Source organism: Gopherus flavomarginatus, chromosome 2 (assembly GCF_025201925.1).
Source record: "Gopherus flavomarginatus isolate rGopFla2 chromosome 2, rGopFla2.mat.asm, whole genome shotgun sequence".
NCBI lineage: Eukaryota > Metazoa > Chordata > Testudines > Testudinidae > Gopherus > Gopherus flavomarginatus.
In genome coordinates, this window is record NC_066618.1 from 221,794,338 (window position 1) to 221,819,414 (window position 25,077).

A 25,077-nucleotide genomic window follows, 5' to 3' on the forward strand; every position below is an offset into this window, starting at 1 on the left:
TAAATTTTCTTACCAGTGTTTCAGAAACGTACTGAAATATCACACACTTGATGTGCTCAAATTTTCAAAAAATAAATGAAAATCCACTCAGCCACATTTGACTTAGGTGAGCAGAAAACACCACTTTTTCCCATTTAAAAAAAAAAAAAGACAGACTTGCAAAAAAAAAATTTCTCAATGAAGCTGAAATGGCTGAGTGTTAAATATTAAAACTTAGTCACAAGTGACCAAAATTATGTGTGTCAGAAAAATCAAGAAAAAACAATCAAAACAACAGAAAAGGAAAAAATGTCATAGACATACGGGCATTAGCCTTTCAGCATTGTGGGAGGGGAATTAGGCTTGTGACCATAACTGTTATTGGGCTAGATTGTGCCCTTGGTAAGAGCCCTGAGTCAGGGACAGGGTATAAACTGCACCATTCCAGGCATGAGGCACTGTGCCTCAGAGACACCCCTCTGAAACATATCTTCTTTGGTGCTCCTCATTCCTCACCTCTCACATTCAATCATCTCTGGGGGTCAACACATGGAGAGGGTGGTGTCAAGGCTTTTTGCCCCTCCTTGGCCACTCCCTGCCCTCTTGCTCACAAGGGGGAGTAACATGCAATTCATCTTCTCCCCATTTCCACCCTCAGACCAGGCCAGTTTAATATGTCCATGCACAGGTGTGGGAATGGACCTTGCACAGGTGTGGGAATGGACCTTACTCCCTACTGTGCTAAACCCAACAACAATCTAACTCAGTAATAGGAGTTGTTCACCTTATTCCTCTGTTTGCTGCACTGAAAGTTTTCCCAATGACTGAATTTATGTATTGAACAGCTTAGGTTGCAGTTCTTGTGTGGTACCTTTTTAAGATGCCTGAGTGGAAGTATGCTTAACTATAATGATAGTTGGGAATGGAGCTGTTACTCATAAGAACAAGAAGTCAATGCACATTAAAGGCAACTGCATGTTGAAATCTTTGGAACATTCCCAAAGTTTTGTAGGCTAGAGAGGTCCAAAGGTGGTGGTGTTTAAAATTAAACAAAACAAAAACACAAGAATTGTCAGCTATGAAGAAATGTTTGCTCATATGACTGGATGGTGAACAGATTCTGTAACATGAAAACAGTTGGAATTCGTGACACAGGGATTTTTTCCACTTAAAAATATAATCAAGTCTTGCACAAGAAGACCACTTCCTGTGATATCTTCTTGCAATCTAAAAGAAAATAAGAGCTATAATATAGCTTTTTAAAATCCAAAATCCTTTTAATGCACAGCATGTCTGTGCTTATGATTACAACACATTGTGTCTATACATCTCCCACCTTTAAACATTTAGTTAATCATCAGAAAAATAATCCATGTTGCTTAAGGACTCTCAAATTCTAGAACACTTTTGATTTTTCTTTTTCTTTCTGTGGATTTCACTCCTGAAGATCCCACATACTTCTATATTTTAATTAATGCTCAATTCCATCTGAGTTTCAAAGCACTTTATCGATGGAAGTTCGTTCATGGGAACCGAGAGTTCTGAAAAACGTTTTTTAAATTATGTTGACTTGAGATGGGAGTTCACTTTGGCTACTATCCAAGCCGAGAGAGAGCTAAAGGAGCAAATTACAGTTCCACACCCAGTTAGAAACAGGCTGTAGGTATTAGTCACTTGGTGAACAGAGTCATTGCGTTAGCAATTTTAGCTTTGTTCTTTGTGGAAGATAACAAGCTCTTCCAGATACTTAGAAATTATGGCAGGGCAAAGCATGATTTTATTTCTGCAAGTACTATTACTTTAAAAATGCAACTCTTTTCTATCTAAAATGGCTATTTTTATGTATGTGTCTCTATTAAATATTTTTTATAAATATTTATTTAAGAATTTTTTCTAAAACACCTTGCTCTGTTTTTTCCTCAGAGATATGTTCACTGTGTGTTTGATAGTTAAGTCCCAGGCAGCCTGCAAAGAGCTAAAAAAGGATCTCACAAAACTGGGTGACTGGGCAACAAAATGGCATATTAAATTTAATGTTGATAAATGCAAAGTAATGAACACTGGAAAACATAATCCCAACTATACATATACAATGATGTGGTCTAAATTAGCTGTTACCACTCAAGAAAGAGATCCTGGAGTCATTATGGATAGTTCTCTGAAATCATCCACTCAATGTGCAGTGGCAGTTGAAAAAGCGAACAGAATGTTGGGAATCATCAAGAAAGGGATAGATAATGAAACAGAAATTATTATATTGCCTCTGAATAAATCCATGGTACGTCCACATCTTGAATACTGCGTTCATATGGAGTCGCCCCATCTGAAAAAAGATATATTGGAATTGGAAAAGGTTCAGAAAAGGACAATAAAAATCATTAGGGGTTTTGAACAGCTTCCGTATCAGGAGAGGTTAATAAGACTGGGACTTTTCAGCTTGGAAAAGAGGAGACTAAGGGGGGATATGATAAAGGTCTATAAATCATGAGTGGTATAGAGAAAGTAAATAAGGAAGTGTTATTTACTCCTTCTCATAATACAAGATCAAGGGGCCACCAAATGAAATAAATAGGTAGCAGGTTTAAGGCAAACACAAGAAAGTATTTTTTCATGCAATGCTCTGTCAACCTCTGGAACTCCTTGCCAGAGGGTGTTGTGAAGACCAAGACTATAACAAGGTTCAAAAGGGAGCTAGATAGATTCATGGAGGATAGGTCCATCAATGGCTGTTAGCCAGGATGGGTAGGAATGGTGTCCCTAATCTCTGTTTGCCAGAAGCTGGGATTGAATGACAGGGGATGGATCACTTGATGATAATCTGCCTGTTCAGTCCCTTTGGGGTACCTGCCATGGCCACTTTCAGAGGACAGGATACTGGACTTGATGGACCTTTGGTCTGATCCAGTATGACCATTCTTGTGTTCTTCTTTCTGTTCCACGTTGATATATCTTGTAAGTGTGCTTTTGTATTTCTTTGCATTGGGATGTGCAGCATCTCTCTCTTGGAGATACAATTTCTGCTGCTTTCTATAAAATACTCCTGGAGCATAACCATCAATAAAGGAAAATCTTTGCAGGCTTCCTCAGGCTTGTGAACAGAAAGTTTTAGAATTAGTCATCGCTGTAGCTCAGTGTGAGAATGATCCATATATTCATATAGAGGTGTGGCCAGAAATTCCTATCTGTGGTGTACTTGCTTGGTTTCAAGCAACAATGAATGGTTACAAAATAAATCATATTTATCTTCACTCTATGCAGGTATAATAGAAGAACACAATGCTGTCTATATTCTTAAATGAATAAGAAAAGGCATAGAGACAAATCATGTTCACGCATGCACCTGTGTAAATTTGGAATATCCATTAAAGTCAAGGCGTTACTCCAGTTTCATGTTGATGTAACACAGGGTAGAATTTAGTCCACTGTTTGTCTACAGCTTAATCTGCAGCCCCTCATCTTCCTTGAATTCAGTGGGGCTGCTCATGCGAGAAGGATGAACAAGATTTAGTCTTGCAGAGGAACTTGTTCTGAACTCTTGAAAACTAAACAAAGGACTAAAATACAAGATAGATGCAGTAATTTTGCTGTGTCTGCTGGCCCCCAGAAATGGTAATTATGCCTAGATTAGGTTGACCAGATACAGAGGTTGAAAAATCTACAATTTGGAGGGGGGAGAGGGGTAATAGGTGCCTATATAAGACCAACCCTGAATATTGGGACGTCTGGTCACCCTAACCTAGAGGAGGACTGCAGTGGCACACAATGTCTGAAACACTCTCCTCCACCAGGGTATCTGAAGACAGACATCCCAACCCCCAAAAATGGTATTACCATTGTGGCTGGGGATGTCCCTCAGAGCCTCTCCTGGCTTGATAAAATATAAAGCTGCTTTCCCCTCGTGGATATGGTGCCCTTCGCTGGCATAGGTAGGTGCAATTTCAACCCCCCCCCATGCAAACTCTTGTAATTTAATTCACCCAAAGCTCCCCTTTTTCTCCATGTATGTACAAAACCAATGAATTTTATCAGAAGAAGCAGATATGCTTGAAAGGCCTGTCTGTGCTAACACAGGTTAAAACTGGGTGACGATGGTGTCGGGGGAGAGGGTATTGTGCAATTAATTTCCAAGTCTGATAAGCAGGAATATCTCTTGGTGGGCTGAATTCATAATTTACAAATGATAGACTAGATCCTGTTCTTTACTTTGCTATCACATATCTCTGCGTGGGTTTTCTCATAAAATCAGTGGAAGCAAAGGCACCTTAGCTGGTTTTACAAGCTGCACAAGAGTGGGCTGGGAGCATATTTAAGTGCAGGGTTCAGCTTCAGGATTTTTCTCCACCAGGGTGTCAAGTCTAGAAAAATGCCATTTTCTTCTTACTGAAAATATTGTGTAACAAGGTCCTGATGGAATGTGTGGTATTCAGACATCTGGAAGTTTATATGTGCTTTTTGACACATGCATGTTACAGTGGAGTCCAATATGAGGATGAAAGAAGCAGAAAAGGAGTAAGGAACCTAAATACTTTGTGGATCTGGACCTAAGAGACTTTGCAAATAAGTAATTTATGTGAATTTATTAATGTACCAGATAAACTGAGTTCTCATTGGCCTTAGCAATAATTCAGTAGAGACAATATTCACAGTAAGGATTTAAAGGGCCTGGGACTCGGGCTGTGATAGCAGCTGGGAGCCCCAGGTCCTTTAAATGATCCCTGGAGCTATTGCAGGTGGGAGCCCCAGGGGTGATTTAAAGGGCCTGGGGCTCCAGCTGCTGCTACCACGGTGGAGCCCCAGGGCACTTTAAATCATCATTGGAGGGTGATTTAAAGCTTTAAAGGGCCCAGGGCTCCGCTTCAGTAGTGGCAGCCAGGATTCCCTGGCCCTCTAACTCGCCACCCAAGCCCCGCCACCACTTCACCTGGGCTCCAGCAGCAGGGCTCTGGCAGCAATTTAAAGGGCTTGGGGCTTCAGCCACTGCTGAGAGCCCCAGACCCTCTAAATTGCTTCCAAGGGAAGCCGATCCACCCCAGTACAGCGCACCGACTCTTGCCGGGACGCCATACCAGGACATACCGGCTTACTTTCACCTCTGCCAGACAGCAAATTGAAAAATTGGGATGGGGGTGGGGAGTAATAGGAGTCTATATAAGAAAAAGACCCAAAAATTGGGACTGTCCCTATAAAATCGGGACATCTGGTCACCCTACGTCAAATGGGAGTTTGAGGATCTGGGTGTGCCTGACATCACACAGTAAGTCAGTTTCAGAGTAGGAAATTGAACCCCGCCCTCCTCAAGCCACCAGACCATCCTTCCTCTCTGTTTAGGAATCAGCTGTACCTATGTTTTAAAATGACTGGGAAAGGACACCTGAGTGAGCCATTTGCAGCGAATCATTTGTTTTGGTGAATTTAAAACTTGTTTGTGTTCACAGATTATTCTGGAACTATGATTTAGGTTTTCTTCACTATGCCTAACTGTTTGACAAACATTCCCTGGGAATAGATTTCAGCCCATAGATTGCTTGCGGCCTCATTCAAGCAGTTTTGGAGTGATGTGGCCTTTGGGCCTGAGTCACAGGGCATTGTTTCTGATTATAACTTTTATAAATGGGAAGCACAGCTTAAAAAAAAATCTTTGGAAGTTTGATTCTCTCGGGGAGATGGTGAGGAGCAATTCAGGGCTGAAGGTTCAAGGGATAACTATGCTGAGGAAATTTTAGAATATTTTCTTCTTTTCCCCTAGAAAGTAGGCTGTATTGGGCTGTGTAGGGCCCTGTATTTAAAATACCTGAGTTGCTTCCTGAATCAGAGGAAGAGAGAACGTTATGAACTTGGGATGAAATCCTGGCTCCATTGAAGTCAGTGGGAGTTTTGCCATTCATTTCAATAAGCCCATGATTTGACACCAGATTTATCATCTGCCCTGTATAGGGTCTGGTGCACAACCACTCTGCCCCATGAGGAACACCAGAGAGATTGTGTCTCAGTAGATGGTATGTCTCCTGATGGTGCTCAGTGCATAGATAGTCAGAACAGATTGCTCTTCCCAGGGTCCCAGCACCACTCCATGCACCAGTACACAGGGGAGGAGGGGTCATGACCCTACCTCCTCCCCATGTGTCCTTGCTCCCTTTTTGGTTACTTCCTTTTAAGGGGAATAAGAGCAAGCACTCCCAACTACCGCTTTTGTGGAATAAGGCTGTTTTGCATGGCTTCTGGCTCCCTCTTGTCCTCTTAGGACCTCTCACAATCTGGCCCTCCCTTTTTCATGTCATGGTCACAAAAAGTAATTGTAGTTGCAGTTACTTGTGGGCACCTATCATTGTATCCTCTTTGACTAACACTGTTGGATTAAAACATTCCCCTTGCCACGCTAACATTAATCAGTCTCTGAGTATCAGCAGCACACATAATGAATAGCCAACGTAGTCACAGGAAGTGGAGCTTTACAGAGGTTATCACTTACCAGCAAGTCACGAGAGTTTTTCAGGATCCCCGGAGTGGAGTCCTTCACTTGCTCCGGGGGCCCTGGAAAAGTCTCGTGGGGCCTGGGCCCCCGGAGCTTCTTCCACTCTGAGTCTTTGGCGGTGAGGGGTCCTTCCGCCCTGGGGCAGAAGGACTCCCTGCCACGGAAGTGCTGGGTCTTCTGCGGTAATTCGGCTGCAGAGGGCCCCTGCCGCGGGTCTTCGGGGCACTTCGGCAGCAGGTCCCAGAGTGGAAGGACCCCCCGGCTGCCGAATTAGCGCCGAAGTGGGGACCCTCCACCACCAAAGACCCTGGCCCCCTGAATCCTCTGGGTGGCCCTGCCCCAGAAGATACTAGGGGAACAGGAACACTTCTAACATGAGTGCCACCAGCACAGTTAATCATTGAACTGTCTTTCACTCCTGCTGCTAACCGAACATAGTGATCTACTAAGCAGAAATTTCAGTCTAGCACACAGTTTGTGTGAAAAAAAGAAACACTGTTACTTAGCGGGGGCTCTTTTGATTATAGGGGATGGTGATCACTCTTGTATGTCCACTAGACTATGAAGGTCGTTATTATCAAAGAAAGGTTCATTTGCAGAGGATTTGTGGCTGGGGTTTCCTTCTTCTGAGAGAAATCTTGATGATTGATTAGTGGTGGTGTTGCCTGGTGAGAAGTTGTTCCTGAGGAGCAGGAGAGCCTAAGTATTTTTCATAGCCTGTAAGTACTTACACAAATGTAAAGTACTTGTTACTACAGGCCCTTTAATCATTCTAGCAGATGAAGACATAACAAGAGGCAATAGTTGGAAGTTGAAGCTAGACAAATTCAAATAGGAAACATGATGCAAATTTTTAACAGGGAGGGTAATTAATATTAAACAACTGACCAGAGGATGTGTTGGACTCTCCATCACTTGAAATCTTTTACATCAAAACTGAATGTCTTGCTAAAAGATAAACTGTAGCTGAAACAGGAGCTATGACCTGTTTTACACAGGAGGTCAGACTAAATGATTATAATGGTCCCTGGTGGCTTTAAAATCTATGAATCCTGTATAGCAACCTAGGGCAGTGGTGGCAGTGGGCAGAGAGGAGGAGTTTACTGTAGTATGCTGCTGACATTAGACTCCCAGAGCATCGTAAAAAAATGCGGATTGAGGGGAAGAAATTGGTATTACTAGATTAATGAAAGGATACAGTGACTAATACGAATACTGCACATATTCGTGTTGCTGCCTGTACTGGTGCATGCAAACAGCAACAAACAGTGGAAGACCAGGGTAGAGCACTTGGTAAATAGAAGGCAAGGATGAAATCATGGGTTTGAGAGAATTTTTCAGGATACCACTGATCAACCCTGTGTAATCTACCTGATATGCCTGTGCTGAGGCAACAGCACCAGTAGAATCCAGGAAAGCAACAATTGCAGAAGAAGGTTGCAGGATCAACATATCCTCACCACAGCCGTTGCAGTGTCCTCCTGCATGGTGTCCCAGTGGTGTCACAGCACATTCTGGCCCACGTCCTGCATTTGTTTCTACACCAGCAACACCCATATATCCTCCTGAGTTATCTTCTCTCTGTGCTCAAATTCCTGCTCTCTTATGGTCTAAGTAATCTATTAGTGCCAAGTGACTGCTGTCACATGGGAGATATTGACATCAAAGGCAGGATATAGGTCCTCCTCCACTCCATCTACATTCTACTGTGACCCCTCAACTACTGCTTGGCCCCCTTCACTTTGTGTTGCCATTCTCTGGTGACCCAAGATGCCCTCTCTGCAACAGTGTATACTTTTGGGTGCTACCTACCCTTTGGCTAGCAGTATGCATCTGCTTGAACTGATCATTCATCCCTCTTCTTCCTGCCTGGCACAGTTCCAAGCACACAGCTGAATGACCAAGCACATATCGCACTTCAAAAACCATTCATGCTGGTGACTGGACACATCACTGTTGCTGCTCTGCAGCTATCCATCTCCTAGTTGCTGATGATTGATTTTCTTTTCTTTTTCTGGTTGTTTGGATGGTTTTTAGTTCTTCCTGTTCCTCTGCCCAAAAATCTTTCCTCCTCCCCATCCAAATTGCAGAAAGCTTTCAAAATGGCCCTACAAGCACTTGCATTTATGAGGGTAGGATGCGCCTCCATCATTTCTAGAGACTAGGCCACGAGCCCTCCATTCCTTTGTATTCAGTGGGATGGGATGGAAATGGTTTCCTCTTTCGGGTGCTTTTTTAAAAAGGGAAACTGATCCTTTGTGCATGATATATTCATCTTCCCAGCTGATGAGGACAAATAGAAGAGCTACTTCAACTGTAAATCCATGTGCTTGGAATATGCTTAATACAGCTGAGAGAAATCTGATTGCAAATGTAGGCATTTGAAAAGTTGACTGGCTTTCTTTTGCTTTCTTAACACTCTCCATACAGGGAGGAGAACCATGCTACCTACTACCATATAGATATGTCACTTTCTCCCTCGGCTGTTTCCTAAATCCTGTTATACCAGTAGTGTCAGTTTGAGACACTATCTTTCTTTAGCTTTTCTGGCAGCTGTTTAGAAAAGGGAGATTTGATTATTTTATTAACTCTGTTTTATCTACCAGTGGTTCTCAACTTATTTGATCGCACTCCCGCTTCTTTGAATATGTAGTAGTTTACACCCCCTCTCACCAGGGCTGGCTCCAGGCACCAACGCAGCAAGCAGGTGCTTGGGGCGGCCAACAGAAAGGGGTGGCACATCCAGGGCCAGTGCAACTATTAGGCAAACTAGGCAGCTGCCTAGGGTGCCTAGTGGTTGAGGGCGCCTAAAAGCCCGCTCAGGTGAGGAGATGGAGTGGAGTGGAGGTGACCTGGGGCGGGGGTGCGCAGGGAGAGCCACCTGCAGTAATGGGGTGGCGCACAGGGGAACCAATCCCCGCCCCAGATCACCTTCACTCTGCCTCCTCTGCTGAGCACACAGCCCCTGCTCTAAGTCTCCTCCCCTCCCAGGCTTGCGGCGCCGATTTCCTCCACTCTAATTCTCCTCCAGTCAGCGCCGCAAGCCTGGGAGGGGTGGAGACTTAGAGCGGGGGCTGTGTGCCCAGCGGATGAGGCAGAGCGGAGGTGAGCTGGGGAGGGCTCCCTGGGTGATGTTAGCTGCCACAAGAGTTGGGGGGGCTCCTTGGGCGGGGTTAGCTGCAGGGAGGGTAGCTGGTGTGGGGGGGGCTCCCTGGGTAGGGGGGTGGCCGGCTGGGTTAGCTGCCGTGGCAGGCAGGTTTAGCTGCCTCGGTGGGGGGGGGATCCTCTGGTGGGCGGGGGGGGGGGGTGGACATGGTTAGCTGCCACTGGGGGGGCAGCAGCGGGTAGGGTTAGCTTGGGGGCAGGGGTTGGCACAAGGTGGAAGTTTCACCTAGGGCGTGAAACTTCCTTGCACAGGCCCTGGGCACATCCAGCTCTTCGGTGGCAATTTGGCGGTGGGTCCCTCAGTTCCTCTCAGGGGGCCGGGGGGGGAAGGACCTGCCACCTGACTGCTGATGAAGAATAAAGACCTGCCACCGATTTCCTTTTTTTTTTTTTTCTCCCCGCTTGGGGCGGCAAAAACGCTGGAGCCGGCCCTGCCTCTCACTCTGACACCCAAGTACATATACTGATATGTATACCACTTTGCCTTCAGAGCTGGGTGGCTGGAGAACAGCAGCTGCTGGCCAGGTGCCCAGCTCTGCGTTGCTGGTGATGATGGTACCGCTTTCAGAACTAACGGTGGTTATACCATACCATGCCACTCTTACTTCTACGCTGCTGCTGGTGACAGCACTGCCTTTAAAGCTGGGCACCTGGCCAGTAATTGCCACTCTCCACTCTGCCTTCAGAGCTGGACAGCTGCTTCTCTTCCCCCCCACCCCCCAAGACATTCCACACACCTCGTATAAGGCCTTCTGTTCTACACAAAGAACCAATAATATTCCCAGCAATGGTAGTTCACATCTGTCTTTTAATCTTATTTCAAAACAGGCTTGACCTCTAACTATATTCAGCATCTCATTTAGTCTTCTTTATTTTTGATTTGAACACTTCTTGACTATCAGACCAATTCAACCTCAATTTTTGCCAGCTGCACCTGCATTTATTTTATGGTAGAAAAGTGTCTCACTTGAAGAAAACAGATGTATTCTTTTCTGGGAAACCTTTTAAAATGCTTCCCCTGAAAGTTTTATTATATGCTGTTTGTCATTATTCTTACAAAATACTTATGTCATGGTAAATTTACACAATGCTTTACAATCTATGTTCTGAGCAGTCAACTGGTACCAAGTGAGTGCTATCACCTAGGAAATGTAAGCATCAAAGGCAGGATTCTCTTCCACTGGCAATTTTTAAATCAAGATGAGATGTTTCTCAAGAATGTCAGGTAGGAATTAGTTGAGGGAAGTTCTATGGCCTATATTATGCAAGAAGTCAGAGTAGATGATTCCTTCTGGCCTTCGAATCTATAAATCTATGAAGCCTAGATAATGACAGGTTCTCTGCCAAAACAGCATTTGACTGATTAATGAAAGCTAAGCACAATATTACACCCAGAGCCACAGTTCAGAGGCGTTGGGGTAAAACAATTATTGATCTGGAAGGAGTATGGCAGAAAGAGATCTAGGATTCATAGTGGACCACAAGCTAAATATGAGTCAACAGTGTGATACTGTTGCAAAAAAAGCAAACGTGATTCTGGGATGCATTAACAGGTGTGTTGTAAAGAAAACACGAGAAGTCATTCTTCCTCTCTACTCTGCACTGGTTAGGCCTCAACTGGAGTATTGTGTCCAGTTCTGGGCACTGCATTTCAAGAAAGATGTGGAGAAATTGGAGAGGGTCAAGAGAAGAGCAACAAGAATGATTAAAGGTCTTGAGAACATGACCTATGAAGGAAGGCTGAAAGAATTGGGTTTGTTTAGTTTGGAAAAGAGAAGACTGAGAGGGGATGTGATAGCAGTTTTCAGGTATCTAAAAGGGTGTCATCAGGAGGAGGGAGAAAACTTGTTCACCTTTGCCTCTAATGATAGAACAAGAAGCAATGAGCTTAAACTGCAGCAAGGGAGATTTAGGTTGGACATTAGGGAAAAAGTTCCTAACTGTCAGGGTAGTTAAACACTGGAATAAATTACCTAGGGAGGTTGTGGAATCTCCATCTCTGGAGATATTTAAGACTAGGGTAGATAAATGTCTATCAGGGATGGTCTAGACAGTATTTGGTCCTGCCATGAGGGCAGGGGACTGGACTCGATGACCTCTCAAGGTCCCTTCCAGTCCTAGAGTCTATGAATCTGTGTATTCTTAGACTCCAGAGGGGACTGCCTGGAGGGCCAATGAGGATGGCTTACTAACTAGAGGTGTAATTTTACTGAACAACCAAATGAATCTCAGTGCTTGACCGAAATGTTCTTGCGGTTTGTACAAGGTAATTTTGAAATCGCTCTGTCAGGTTTTCGGTTTCCATGCATGCTACTGCAACAGTCAGAGAAGCTTCCTGGCGGCTAGCCTGGGTTTCTGCTTATCACTTTGTGTGTGTGAAGTACAGAAACTGTTTATCGGTTTTCTAAGTGGCTGCATGTTTTCTTGGGCGTGACTCAATACTCAGTGTACTGTAAAGCTATGTCTCTGAGTTCTCATTGCTTTCATTCATTTATGCTGTTCACAGAATAATTATATGCACGCTATCATATCCTTGAGAAATTGGCAGCTGGTAACTAAGGCAGTGACAGTTCTTTCTCTTGATTCATCCATTTATATTTAACAATAAAAAGGACTTCTAGTCTTAGTTTTTGTGCAGCATTGTTGTGTACATTATAGTCACTGAGTCAAAGGGAGTCTAGGTGAGGATTTTCTAAATTACCAATAAATTTTTATAATAAAATTTGGGCATTTATCCCCTGTGAGTTTTTTCTCTCATATCTCTGTCTGAACTTATCTTGACCTTTCAAAATGTTTGGGTTTGTTTCATGCACATTGGAAGATGAAAATTTGGGCTGGTGCCAGTTTTTCTGTTTATTATTAGAAGAAAAGCAACCAACTCATTCTCAAAGTCCATTTCAATTTTTGACAGCAATTGGGAGTTGGGAGGCATGAGAGAGAGAGAAAGAGAGATGAATATAATTAGGCTGGGAAGGATTAGATTTTTATGGGTAAATGTCGATTTCACAATACAAACACAAACAGACTAAAATATTTCCATCAATAATAATTGAAATTAATAGATAGGCAGAATTTTTTTTAATGGCTGTTTAATAACTTTAGAGTTGGATTTTGGAATATTTACTTTGTATATTTTGACTTTTGATGTTAACATTTTGTACGTTAATGGTTATAAAGCTTTAATTTTTTTAATCTGAATGTCTGTCACTAAGTTATTATTGTCTAATCCCCTCATGATTTCCTATAACTATAACAATTTTAATAGATAAAAATAGAAAAAAGGTTAAAAATAAACATTGATATTATCTTTCAAAATTATAAAAAAATAATTAAATTCTGCCAGGCCCAAATATGATGTAAATTCAGTCAAGAGGTGGGTAACTGCTTGTGGTGTAATATAACAATAGCTTGTAAGAGTGTGGGTTTGTGAGACACACACTGCACCAAATGAGAGGGGAGACATGCCGATGGCAACTGGGGAGCAATTCTGCCTTCCTAAGCTTCTGCTGATGCCTTCTCAGTTTGTGTTGCCCTTGCTTTGTCCAGTATATTAAACGCACATAGGTGACAGGAAAGGGGTCACTTTTAGCTTTCTTCTGGCTGAGGAGTGCAATTATTTTGTCCAAAATATCATACAAACATAAAGAAAATAATATGAGACTACTGGTTTAAGTAAGCATTTTCCCAAAGGCAGTTTCCTTACTTAAAATACATCAAGAACAAGAACAATAAGCGAGAGCATAATAAATGGAATAATATATACTTTGAATAAAGAGAAAATTATTTTAGATTTTTATACTTGTCATATGTTATGTGAATAAATTACAGAAATAGTATAATCCATAATGTACTGCATTTAATGTACATTGTTTTTAGAACACTTTTTCTTGATTAAAATATACACTCATCTGGCATATAATTTTGTAGTTCCATTGACTTCTGTAGAGCTATGACATTTTACACTTGCTGAGGATCTTGCCACAGCATTTAGAACCAGCCTGTTCTGGTAAGGAATGGGCTAGAAGCCGTAATGTGTCTTTTCTATCTCCATCTTTCTTCTGTGATTCAGTGTTACGTGGGACAAATGTATTTGCCAACCCATAGCAGAAAAAGACTCATTAATCAAACTGTTATGTTGAAGTGTCTCCACTATGCTAGTAAATATATTCGACTCCTGGGATGGAAAAAAGGCGGCAAGAGAGAATACACATGGTTATCTTTTATTTTAAGGACAGGTAATTTTTCAATTATGTAATACATTAACAATAAATAAATTATATAATTAAATATCAAATATTTTTATTTGAAAGGAATACTGACAATCATTGTATGAATAATCAACAGTCTTTGTAAATTGACATCCCAGGTCTCTTGTCGATAAAAATGTCTCAAGACCTTTGAAGATGTTCAACCAACTTTGATCCAGATGTAATGATGAAAAGAACTTAAGTCCCTATAAAATATAAATATATATTTAATATACACAGCAAGGAACAAAGATTTTAAGACAGATGTCAGAAGAAGCTTTAAATAAAATGAATAGTAATAGAAATGGAAACTTTGTAGGGGGAAGATAATTTTCTCTCCACCACAGTCAAGTGCAATTAGAAGATTATTAGAATCTTGAAAATTCAAAGACACAAACACAAATGGCCTGATTTTCAAAAGATTAGGATCATACACAAATAATGTGAACACAATTATGTACCTAATGGTGTGTGCACAATTAATGTAAGTACAAATTGTATGTTTATAGAAGTGTAATTAAATACCTAACTGGCCATTTGCTTGCACAAATTCTTGGTTTCCATATGTAGGCCCAGTAATTGCTTCCTACTAAATAAGCTTGAAATAAGCACCCAACCCAATCTAAGTATTCTCCAAGAGCTTATCTCTGAGGTCTCTGGGCCAGACAGTGACAGATGCTTACACAGGTGCACTGGGGTAACACACGGTGAGCCTCCTCCCCTGTGTGACCAATGCAAGGACCTGTCACATTTGCAGTCCATGCACACATGGGAACTTACAGTCTGCTTCAGAAGGGCACCACAACAGTGCACCATGCACCAAGTGTAATGGAGCAGAGCAAGGAAGAGGTAAGGCTTCAACCCCATCTCATCTTCATACTGACCCACAGAGGGGTCCTGCTGCAAAAGAGAGGACAGGGTGCATCATTCCAAAAGACCACTCTAACCCCTACTCCAGCTGGTGCTTAAGTGACCAATGTTGGCCTGGTACATTTAGGAGTGTGAGAAATCCCCACAGTCAATTATTCAGACAAAAGAACTTCAGCTGCAACAGGAAGTCTGGAAGTCTCTGAGAGGATGACTCCTGCTGGGATGCTGGCAGGATGTTCAGGTAGATCTGAGAAAGCCTAGGAGGGCAGATTAGAAAAAGTACCCATACCCAAGGGAATGGAGGAAGTCCAATTGGACCCCGAGGGAATGGAAAAAGGTCAGATATCCTATGAAGCAGCAGTAATCTCTGCCTCTAGTAATACTCTATATTTATCCATCATGGAACTGTCCTTCCAGAGGAAGGTGGAGTCTTGGACAAAAGAGATGCACAGGAGCCCTCCATAAAAGGCAGGGGCTCCATCTTGCTGTGGAAGTCAGTGAGGAGACACCATTATTCTGTGGGAGGCCAATGTGATCTTCAGCAGTTTGCATTATAGAAGAGACAATTGTGCTTTGTCAGACTTCATCTGTGTAAAATATTCTGCTTCATTTTAGTCCCTGACTATTCATTTTACCTGGTCAAATACTCATATTTCAATTTACATGTGTATTATTAACCATCCAATTGAGGGATATAACAATACCTATCACTGACAGAACAAATGTTAGACAAGCTCAGCTAATTGGCCAGCAGTAGGAAAGTAAATAAAAATATAAATGAAAAGCTTTCTGAGCTCTCTGGTTTTAGAAACTTTTCATTACAATAATGTTTCTTCCAGCAGGTAATCAGACTGGTCATCTGAGAATTTATGGGCAGGGTTTTGCTGATCCTCCAAAGCATCAGTGTTGGTTTACAGTAGCTTCTGGGGTCTTATCTTGGTGTCTGCTCCCAACACCTCTGTTTAGCACTGATTGTTTCACTTTCCCCTGCAGCAAGTGGGGTCACTGTACCTTGGTTTCCCCAAGTTTAGAGGGTTCACTTTATGACAGCTCATCCTTCTGGGTAGAAAATGCAGCTCCTTTTGAGTACGTTTCTACTGACTTTGGTTCTTTGAATGCCATTTACCCTCGCCTGTCTCTCTGTACTTCCTAAGGGTGGGTTATTCAATCCTAGGAGTATGTAAGCAGCAGCTTTTATCCTTGGATCAACAGACAGATACTGGTTATAGCTGCATTTAAACAGCATACTATTCATTTTAAAAAGAGAGCACAGAAACAGACCAAACTACAGTAAAACATTTACTCTTCTCCTCCTGTAGATGCATAGCACGGGAAACCTGCCCTTGGCTAGTCTCCAGATGCGGGGTGGGGTATTTGAAAGGAGGCGTCCCTGGAGGATTAGCCTATAATCTGTCATTGATCTACTGGGAATTTAAAGCAAAATGGAGTCTTTGTCACCCACCTACTACCTGAAGGTGCGTTTGATATATAAAGAGTGCTAAATATCATAGCAAAATGAAAAGGGGTGTGTGCGTATGTGTGTGAGCGTGACAGAGAGAGATGGGAAGAGTCTGTCTGAAGATGGTAAAATATGTAGTGCTTTGAAAGTACTTTCACACTCTTTCTTTGTGGCTTCAGTTTGATGGCACAAGAGAAATTAGATTGGGAGAGTCATTTTGTACAGACTCAGAATATTTTTGTGGTTTTAGTCCAACAATTCACACAACAGTTACTGAGCGAGCACTGCCAGAGTAGGCAAGAAACTGCATGCAATGCCTTGGTTGCTGTCCAACTATCTAGTAGGCACCATATTTAAAAGAAGAGATTATATTCCCAGTAGTACATGGACATCAGGGCTCATTGCTGCCACCATGATACTCTACTCATGCTCACTGAGCCTCGGTGAGGCTAACAGACTAACATAACTGTTTCACTAGTGCTCTAATACATTTGGTCATTGCTCTGCAAGGCCAGTGTATGGTGTTTCCCTAACCCCCTCCAAGCAATGACATAGATTGAGCCATTGGAGCCATCTTAGTGCTGCAGTACAGTGGATTCAAATGGAATGAGCTGGGTGAATCTTTCTTTCTTTCTTTTTTCTTTCTCCCCAAAACAAGAGAGGCAGTTAGGGGACTAGGGACCTTTCCCACCAACTCAGGAGGCATTTGTGGAGACGTGTCCTCTTCTGGACTAAATCTGTAGTTAGAGTTCTGCTGAATCCCACAGAGACAGCTTGGAAGAAGGTGTGCCCCTCTCTCACCAGACAGGCAGCGAGAGGTGGGAGGCCAGAGAGCCAGTCGGGCTCAGAGAAGGGGCTAGGCAGTCTCCTCCAAAACAGGTGTACAGGCGTGGAGGAGGGGGACATGTCATGGAAGCCAGCCTTGCTAAATGCTTACTGGTAATCTCACAAATGGCTCAATGCACACGTGTGAAGTACCATGGTAACACTGACACTCAGTACTGATACAGTACATATGTGCTAATGGGCACAGGGTGTTTAAACAGAACCCAATCGCAAAAGTGCCTTGCTTCTTTAAATCGTGAACATAAAGAGAGATGACTTCTTCCCTCAAGTATCAGAGGGGTAACTATGTTAGTCTGGATCTGTAAGCAGCAAAGAATCCTGTGGCACCTTATAGACTAACAGACATTTAGGAGCATGAGCTTTCGTGGGTGAATACCCACTTCGTCGGATGCATGTCTTCCCTCAGTTATCATCCAAAGCATGGAGTAAGTCAGCCATCCTGGCTGCCTGGCATCAGTGCCACAGCTAAGGTGCAACCCTTCTCAGATCAGATGCCTTCTGCCAATGCAGCTGATTACCATTCCTGCACTGAACACTGGCCCATCTACCCATCCTTGTTCACAGAGTACAGGTCAACTGGCTCTCTAAGGGCTTTTAACTGCATTCTTTTCAAAAGGAACAGAAAATGTTTTAAAATAAATGGGGATTTGAGTGCCATGCTCCAAATGCTTATGTGCATTTTTGCACTGAATTTAATAAGTCTGACTAACAACTGTGATCACTTACATGTTTAGGCACTGCAATCTTTTCAATTAAAAATCTATAGTCATGCAAATAGGAAGAAGTTGTTCCCTTAAACTTCTGTGAGTTTAGACATGCATTTGCTGACCACATTTTCCCTTTAAGATCTGTGGAAAGTCCAGCAGGTTAAACATTTGAGGTTTATTATGGGCTCCCATGTAAAAGAAGTGATCCAATAATATTCTGCTAGTCTCATGAAGTTATGAATGTTCAAATCTGCAAGATGGATCCTGCCCTAGATCTCGCTGCTTACATGTATAGACCTAGGGCAGTATGTGTGTCTGCTTGTCCTCTGCCCATCGTGGCAGAACTCCAGAGGGGTGTGTGAAGCAGCAAAACCTTAAGATAATCATACATTACTACTGAAAGAGGTAGAACTTGGCTTGAGCCAGTATAGTGAATTTAAGTTATAATTGCTGTTGGAAGGAAAATATATACTCTTTGGTCCACAGAGGTTTCTGTTGTTGCCCTAAGCATTGTAGGCTTGAAGCTTTTGGTTTTTTTGTTGAATTTTTTGTATTATTATTTATATTTTAAACAGAGCTCCAAAGCTTCTACAGCTGCCACAAAAGTCTGAAGAAAACAGAAAGGCGGTGACCTCTTTCCTGAAGCCTAGGAAGAGTTGTCTTCTTCATTTGCAAAGCTTAGAGAGTGAGTTAAGGGAGGCAGTGGTCCAGAAATAGAAGGGAACTGGATAGCTGGATAGCTTTGCGCATAGCTGGGGTTCCTGCTCATGGAGAGGGATTGACCATTGTCAATAATATATAATATATGTAATATACTGGCTTGTGTGTGTTTCTCTTCAATGTGCTAGATGGAAGGAACTTCATTTTAGAGACAGGTCAAATCACTTTTACAAGCTTTGGGTAATATATTATCACCCTGCAGCAGTAGGGTAGCAGGAAAAAAGTTATGGCTCCATGAGACACAGTTCCTACCCTACACTGCCGCTAAGTATGGACTAAATCCCTGGGACATAATTATAGAATTGTAGGACTGGAAGGGACCTCGAGAGGTCATCTTGTCCTGGTCCCCTGCACTCATGGCAGGACTAAGTATTATTTAGATCAGTGCTTCTCAAAGTTGGACTGCCACTTGTTCAGGGAAAGCCCCTGGCAGTCTGGGCCGGTTTGTTTACCTGCTGCATCCGTAGAGTTGGGCCGATCGCGGATCTCACTGGCTGCGGTTTGCCATCCCAGGCCAATGGGAGCTGCAGGAAGTGGCATGGGCTGAAGGATGTGCTGGCCGCCCTTGCCGCAGCCTCCATTGGCCTGGAGTGGTGAACTGCAGCCAGTGGGAGCCGTGATCCACTGAACCTGTGGACGCAGCAGGTAAACAAACGGCCCGGACCACCAGGGGCTTTCCCTGAAGAAGCGGCAGACCAGCTTTGAGAAGCACCAATCTAGATCATCCCTGACAGGTATTTGCCTAACCTGATCTTAAAAATCTCCACTGCTGGATGCTGGCAGGATGTTCTTGACCAAGTAATTGTGGATATGGTTTAGATTATTAAGTATCAGAGGGGTAGCCGTGTTAGTCTGGATCTGTAAAAGCAGCAGAGAGTCCTGTGGCACCTTATAGACTAACAGACATATTGGAGCATGAGCTCTCGTTGGTGAATACCCACTTCGTCGGATGCATGTAATGGTAATGCATCCGACGAGGTGGGTATTCACCCACAAAAGCTCATGCTTCAATAGGTCTGTTAGTCTATAAGGTGCCATAGGACACTTTACTGTTTAGATTATTAATATATCTGTGTACCTGATTTCTAGGCACATAGCAGTACTTTCCAGAGATATACAGATGACCTAAAGTGTGTCCACAAATAGTGGGAGCAAAAAGGGAAGACATGTTTGGAAACTCTCTGGTTTTGTTTGTTTTGTTTGTTTTTGTTTCTTTGGCTTTATTTTGCAAGAAAAAATGTTGACTTTAGATTGTAAAAGCCTGTCTAAAACTGCAAATTCCTTTTCTCCAGTGTAAACTCCTCAGGGCAGGGGCTGTTTGTTAATACATGGTTTTACAGCACTTAGCATAATGGGGCCTGATTCTGATGGTGGCCTCCAGGTGCTATTGCAACATAAATGTGTATGAATAATAATAACAACCTCAATTTGCTTTTGATGCTCATTATAAAATTAAAAATATATTATTTTAAAAAATATTATTTATTGTAATACTAAAACAATAGAAGTATTTATTACAAGGCAGCTTTCAGAGCTCCTGATGCTCTCACTAACAATTTTGCCTCTGTAATCCTGACATTATTAATTTGCACCTTAGCTCTTATATTTTGGGCATAAACATTACAAAGACTAACTCTCTGAAAGCCTTTGCTAAAAGCAGTTGTTGATATAATACTGTCAAGGATTACAGTATTCTAATACCATTATCTTTATTTTCACAAAAACTCCTTTTCATCTTTTCTCAAATTGTAAGGTCTAATCCTATGAGAAGCTGAGTTTTCTCAACTCCTGTTGAAGTTGGACAAATGGGAGAGGTCCTTCAACCACAAACCCACTCACTAGTATGCAATACAATGGCTCAACTGCATACCTGGTATGACTCTGTCTTTTAAGGGGTTTATGGCAGGGATTGATTTAGCCCTTTGTCTTCAGCTATATATGAGAGTAGTAGCCCTGGCTGGATCACCTCCAGAAGATTTCAAAGTACTGACAGAGACTGCTGTGGAGATAGCACAATGTACCTACCTCACCACATCACAGAGCCGGTCAGGTAAGTTATGACAGTTTATCAAATGTCTTGATCCTTCAGCATAATATTGGAATAGGTGTAGCTGGCCCATATATTATCTGAATAACCAGGGTATACACTGCAAAACCATGAAAAAAACCTGCATTTATTTTGCACTCATATGTCCTCCATCCACTAGTCTAAATGTACCATGTCTGTTTTTCAGATTCCATCAGAACAGCTACTCTTTTTTTTTTTTTTTTAATAGAAAGGAAAATCACATAAAACAATTATTTTCATGTGCAGCAGCCTAGATCTGTAACAGCACGGAATGAAACAGAAACTGTGCTCTGGGTTTTGCTATATTCAATCCTGGACAAGTAACTATTGTAAAGGCCAGTTGGTATTGGGATCCATTAGGGATAGAAATTAAAATTGTATCCAGGGCAGATCATCCCAAGAGCTCCTTTGTGCCCTAAATTGTGTGTGCGTCCCACTCTTACATAGTTAACTTTTTAGATGCAAAGCTCCATTCTAGAGATCAAAGGCATACTTCAAAAGGCATGTTTTCATAAAGCTGGCTCTCTTAGCCTGCCTCTGTATCTCCTCCCACTGGCTCAGCTCTCATCTGCCCCACATCCACTTCGCTCTGCACTCACTAGTAAACACACTAGTTCTGCCAGCTATTCCCTGACTCTCTGGCTCTTTGATGCTACAGCTGTTGCTTCCACACCTATCTGGCCCTCCTAAAATGGCATCCCCAAAATCACTACTGGCAGACCAGACCTCGTGAATCTGCTGACTAATGTGGACCTGGCTGCCATCACTGAGAATTCCAACTTTCCAGTGATATAATGCAATAGTTGGTAGCCCTGGTAGTTCATGAAATACTCGCTGCTGTTACCTGCCTCCTCTTCCTCTTGGTTTCACTAAGAACTCTCACCCCTGTTTGTAATGTATGAGAATGAGTCCCCCTGCAGCTCTCTCCTGGTTGGAACAGTGGACCAGTAACAAGAGACAGTTCACCTGCTAAAGACAAAAGTTCTTTCACCCACTGCAGAAGCAATAGGATCAAAGAGGAGTGCAGACAAATACCAATGGCTCCCAGATAGCTGGGGATGCCCAGGATTAAGATTCCCAAACTCCAAGTTCTTACGAGTGGTTGTGAGCCAAGAATGTCACCTATAACATTCCTGGATACCAACCAATCAGAGTGGAAACAGACAGGCCATTCTGAACTGAGCAGATCTGAGTTCAGACGCCTGGTTTAATAGATAATGACAGTGCCTGCAGATCTGCCTAGTTTCCCCACCCCTATGCCTCATAAACTGACCAACCTCTGGACAGTTATCTGTGCCGTTGGATTTAAGGGGGATGCAACCACTCTTTCTATGTCCATCTCTTGTTATGGAGATCTTGGTTCAAATCCCAGCTTCACCTGCTGTTAGAATTTGGAGCTCCAGCTGTCTCTCTGCTACAGATCTTGCTTCTCTTTGCAGAACTCCCGCATTCAGCAATTGATCTGCCTTCTGATGCCACTGCTCTGCTGCTGCCACCATGGGGGAGTTCCAAGGGGCTTGCCCTCATGTGTCAGCAGCAGCTGTTTTGTAGCTATGGATATGAGTGAAGTCCTGGCTATTGAAGTTAATGAGAGCTTTGTCAGTGACTTCAGTAGGGCCAGGATTTCATGCCCTGGCATTATCTACAGTGAATCATGGCAGGAGCATCTAATATTTCTGTACACTCTGCAGGAGAAAATCTGAACAGCTGGCTAGATGGTAAAGCCTTGAGTTAGCAAGCGAGGCTTTACCAAAGGGTAAGATACCTTACCTATATATAATAGAGAAAGTTATAATGCATGTGGAAAAGGTCAAAGACATTCAGAAGACACTGTCCCAGAGGAAGAAGTAGCAGGCCATAGCTTCCTAGGGACTTGTGGGCTGATATCAAACATATCTTACTTCTTTTTTCCTCCATCACTGCTTACTTCAGAGATGTGATAGTGAAGTAGGCGTCCTAAAGTGAGTAACTGTGCGATCATATTGCTGTAACCCTTCTAATGCCTCACCCCTCCCTTTTGTTCATCACCTCCCATACATTATGTCATGTTTGATTTCTGCAAGCTCTTTGGGGCGGGGACTATGCCTTTCATTGTCTACTCAGAAACGCCTAACGCACCTTTAGAAGCTGAAAAATTATTATTAATAATAATTATAATCAGCTGGAATGGAATGAGGCCTGCAAAGAATGTCTAGAAATTGAAAAACTGCCTGTGTGATGGCCCAGTCTTCAAAAACTCCATCAATAGTAGGATATAGGGTGTTTTTAACCCCTGGGGATATGAAGAAAAAACCTTCCTTTGCTTGAAGCTGTTTTGGTAGGCAGTAAATTGTGCTAAGGTTGAAAAGACTGACAATGAAATGGGCACTTGACAGCTGAACTATTGTCAGTTGGGCTAACTGTTCACCCAAGAGAGATTATTGGGCACAGCGCAACTTTATTGAAACAATAGTGAGATTCACAACAACAAGGCAAAACATACCATGAACCATGCACCTCAAGTACTGCAAACTTTGCATGTGCCATAATGGTTAAATAATACTGAAGAAACCTGTAACTCCAGAGATGTAAAATAATGTGTACCAGAGGCCACTTTAATGGCAGATGTGATACTTGCTATATCTTTAAATGCAACAGAAAACTACAGTGAGGTGGTATTGCCTAGTAGTTAGAGCATGGGATTGAGATTCAAGAGCCTGGGTTCTATTCCCTGGCTCTGCCACTGGTTTGCTTGGTGCCCTTAAGCAAGTCATTTCGGCTTGCTGTGCTTCAGTTTCCCCATCTGCAAAGTGAGGATACAGATGCTGATCTTTGTAAAGTGCTTTGAGAACTACGGATGAAAAGTGCTATATAAGAACTAGGTGGCATTAGTGTTATTATTAAACCATCATATAGTTATGGTGTTTGTCATTTACCATATGTAGGGTTCCCTCAGATATGGCATTCACCATGGGTAACAGACACTTCCTTCTGAGGCACTCTCATCAAGCAGTGATTAAGTTACTTTCATCTGTGTTTCTGGGTGCCTCCTTGCTCAAAGGTGATGCTTTAGGAATTTGTAAGGGTGGGATCTTGCACCACTGTGCTTTCCCATTGACTTGAGTGAGAGGAGAACCAGACCCTAAGTGCTGATATGAGATATTTCCTGTTATCTAGAACGAGACATGAGAGCTGGTATACATCTTTCACAAATGGAAAGCCTGATTTTTATGGTGTCATATAAGACATGTCCTCCAGGGAGGACCCACAATCTGTTCGTTTGAAATTCTTCATCAGTACTGTTGGTTTGACCTTTACAATTATAGAACAATACATGAGCAGGCTGTAGATATGGTCAATCAACTTCCTCATGTGTCTACATCCCCTAAGCTCTCTAAATGTGAAGAATTTGTTTTCAATGAGACCTGGGAGTCATTTTTACAAATTTGGAGACCTTTATAATGTATTCATTTTGCATTGAGCTACAGACGCCCCTCTTCATCCATGCCACATAAGCTTCCTAGAGACACACTGGGGCAATTTGGATGTGTTACACAGATTATAGAATTGCCTATCTGGAGACCAAAGTCCATGGAGAAACCATGATTCTGCATTGTAATCACAATAAGTCTGCTGCTGTAATCACAGTCACTCAAAAATGTATTACAAGTGATAGCTATAAGGCTGAAGAATTCATAGTATGTCCAGCTGGCCAGAGGAATAAGTCACCACTGCAGGGAGTCACAGAGTTCACTACATCTATTGCCTACTAGAATAATTAAAGGTGAGACCATATTTATCCCTGATAGCAATACAAAATACTAACCAAAAATAAAGCCTGAAAGTGATATGGTGATATACTGGGCTAGTTTTTCAAACACTGAACTCATTTTTCCCCACCTAACATTTTCAGAGCGAGTTAGATCATTTAGATGTCTCATGTCTAAGTTTTCATTGTACCCACAAATCTTGTATTTAGATTTTTAAGGAGCCTAAATTGTGGATGCGAAGAATTATGAGTGCAAAATTGTGCCAGACTGAATCCAGAGTGCAAATCTGTCTCTTTAAGTACAAATATTCAGAATATTTAGTTTTAGAAGGCTGTGAATTGGATCTTATTCTAAAATCCAATTATATTGAACAGATTATATAGTGCTGATTTATATTGTGCTAGCAGATAGCCTTTGGTGCTTTCAAAAATTTTATGTCTATATTACAGAGCCTATCCTGGCATAACTCCTTAGAGTAGACACAGCCGGAGATTTTCTGATAGGAGAGGAACACCACCTTCCCAACTGGTGATAGCTATGTCAGCAGAAGCACTCTTCTGTCTGCAATGGGAGGTGAGCTTGACATGGCAGTCAATCTGAGGGCTGGGTTCTTTCACACCCTTGATCGACGTAGCTGTGCCATTATAATTATAAAATGTAGTCCAAGCCTAAATAATTTAGGAGCTTAAAATCCTGTTGGAGATCAACATGACTTAGGCACATTGAAACATTAACCTTAGTGATGGGAAAGACCTACAGCACTGGCTCTCTAAGTGTGGGCCATAAACCACCAGT

The 25,077-nt window shown here is 42.4% G+C and overlaps 1 long non-coding RNA gene across 1 annotated transcript; it reads right to left on the bottom strand.

Moving 5' to 3' along the window:
• Positions 1-1,980: 1,980 nt before the first annotated feature.
• Positions 1,981-8,139, bottom strand: LOC127045691 (uncharacterized). Its single transcript, XR_007772796.1, has 2 exons — positions 7,823-8,139; positions 1,981-2,302 (listed from the first exon to the last, which is right to left on the bottom strand). It is a non-coding gene; the product is annotated as an uncharacterized LOC127045691 (long non-coding RNA).
• Between the last annotated feature and the right edge of the window lie 16,938 nt (positions 8,140-25,077).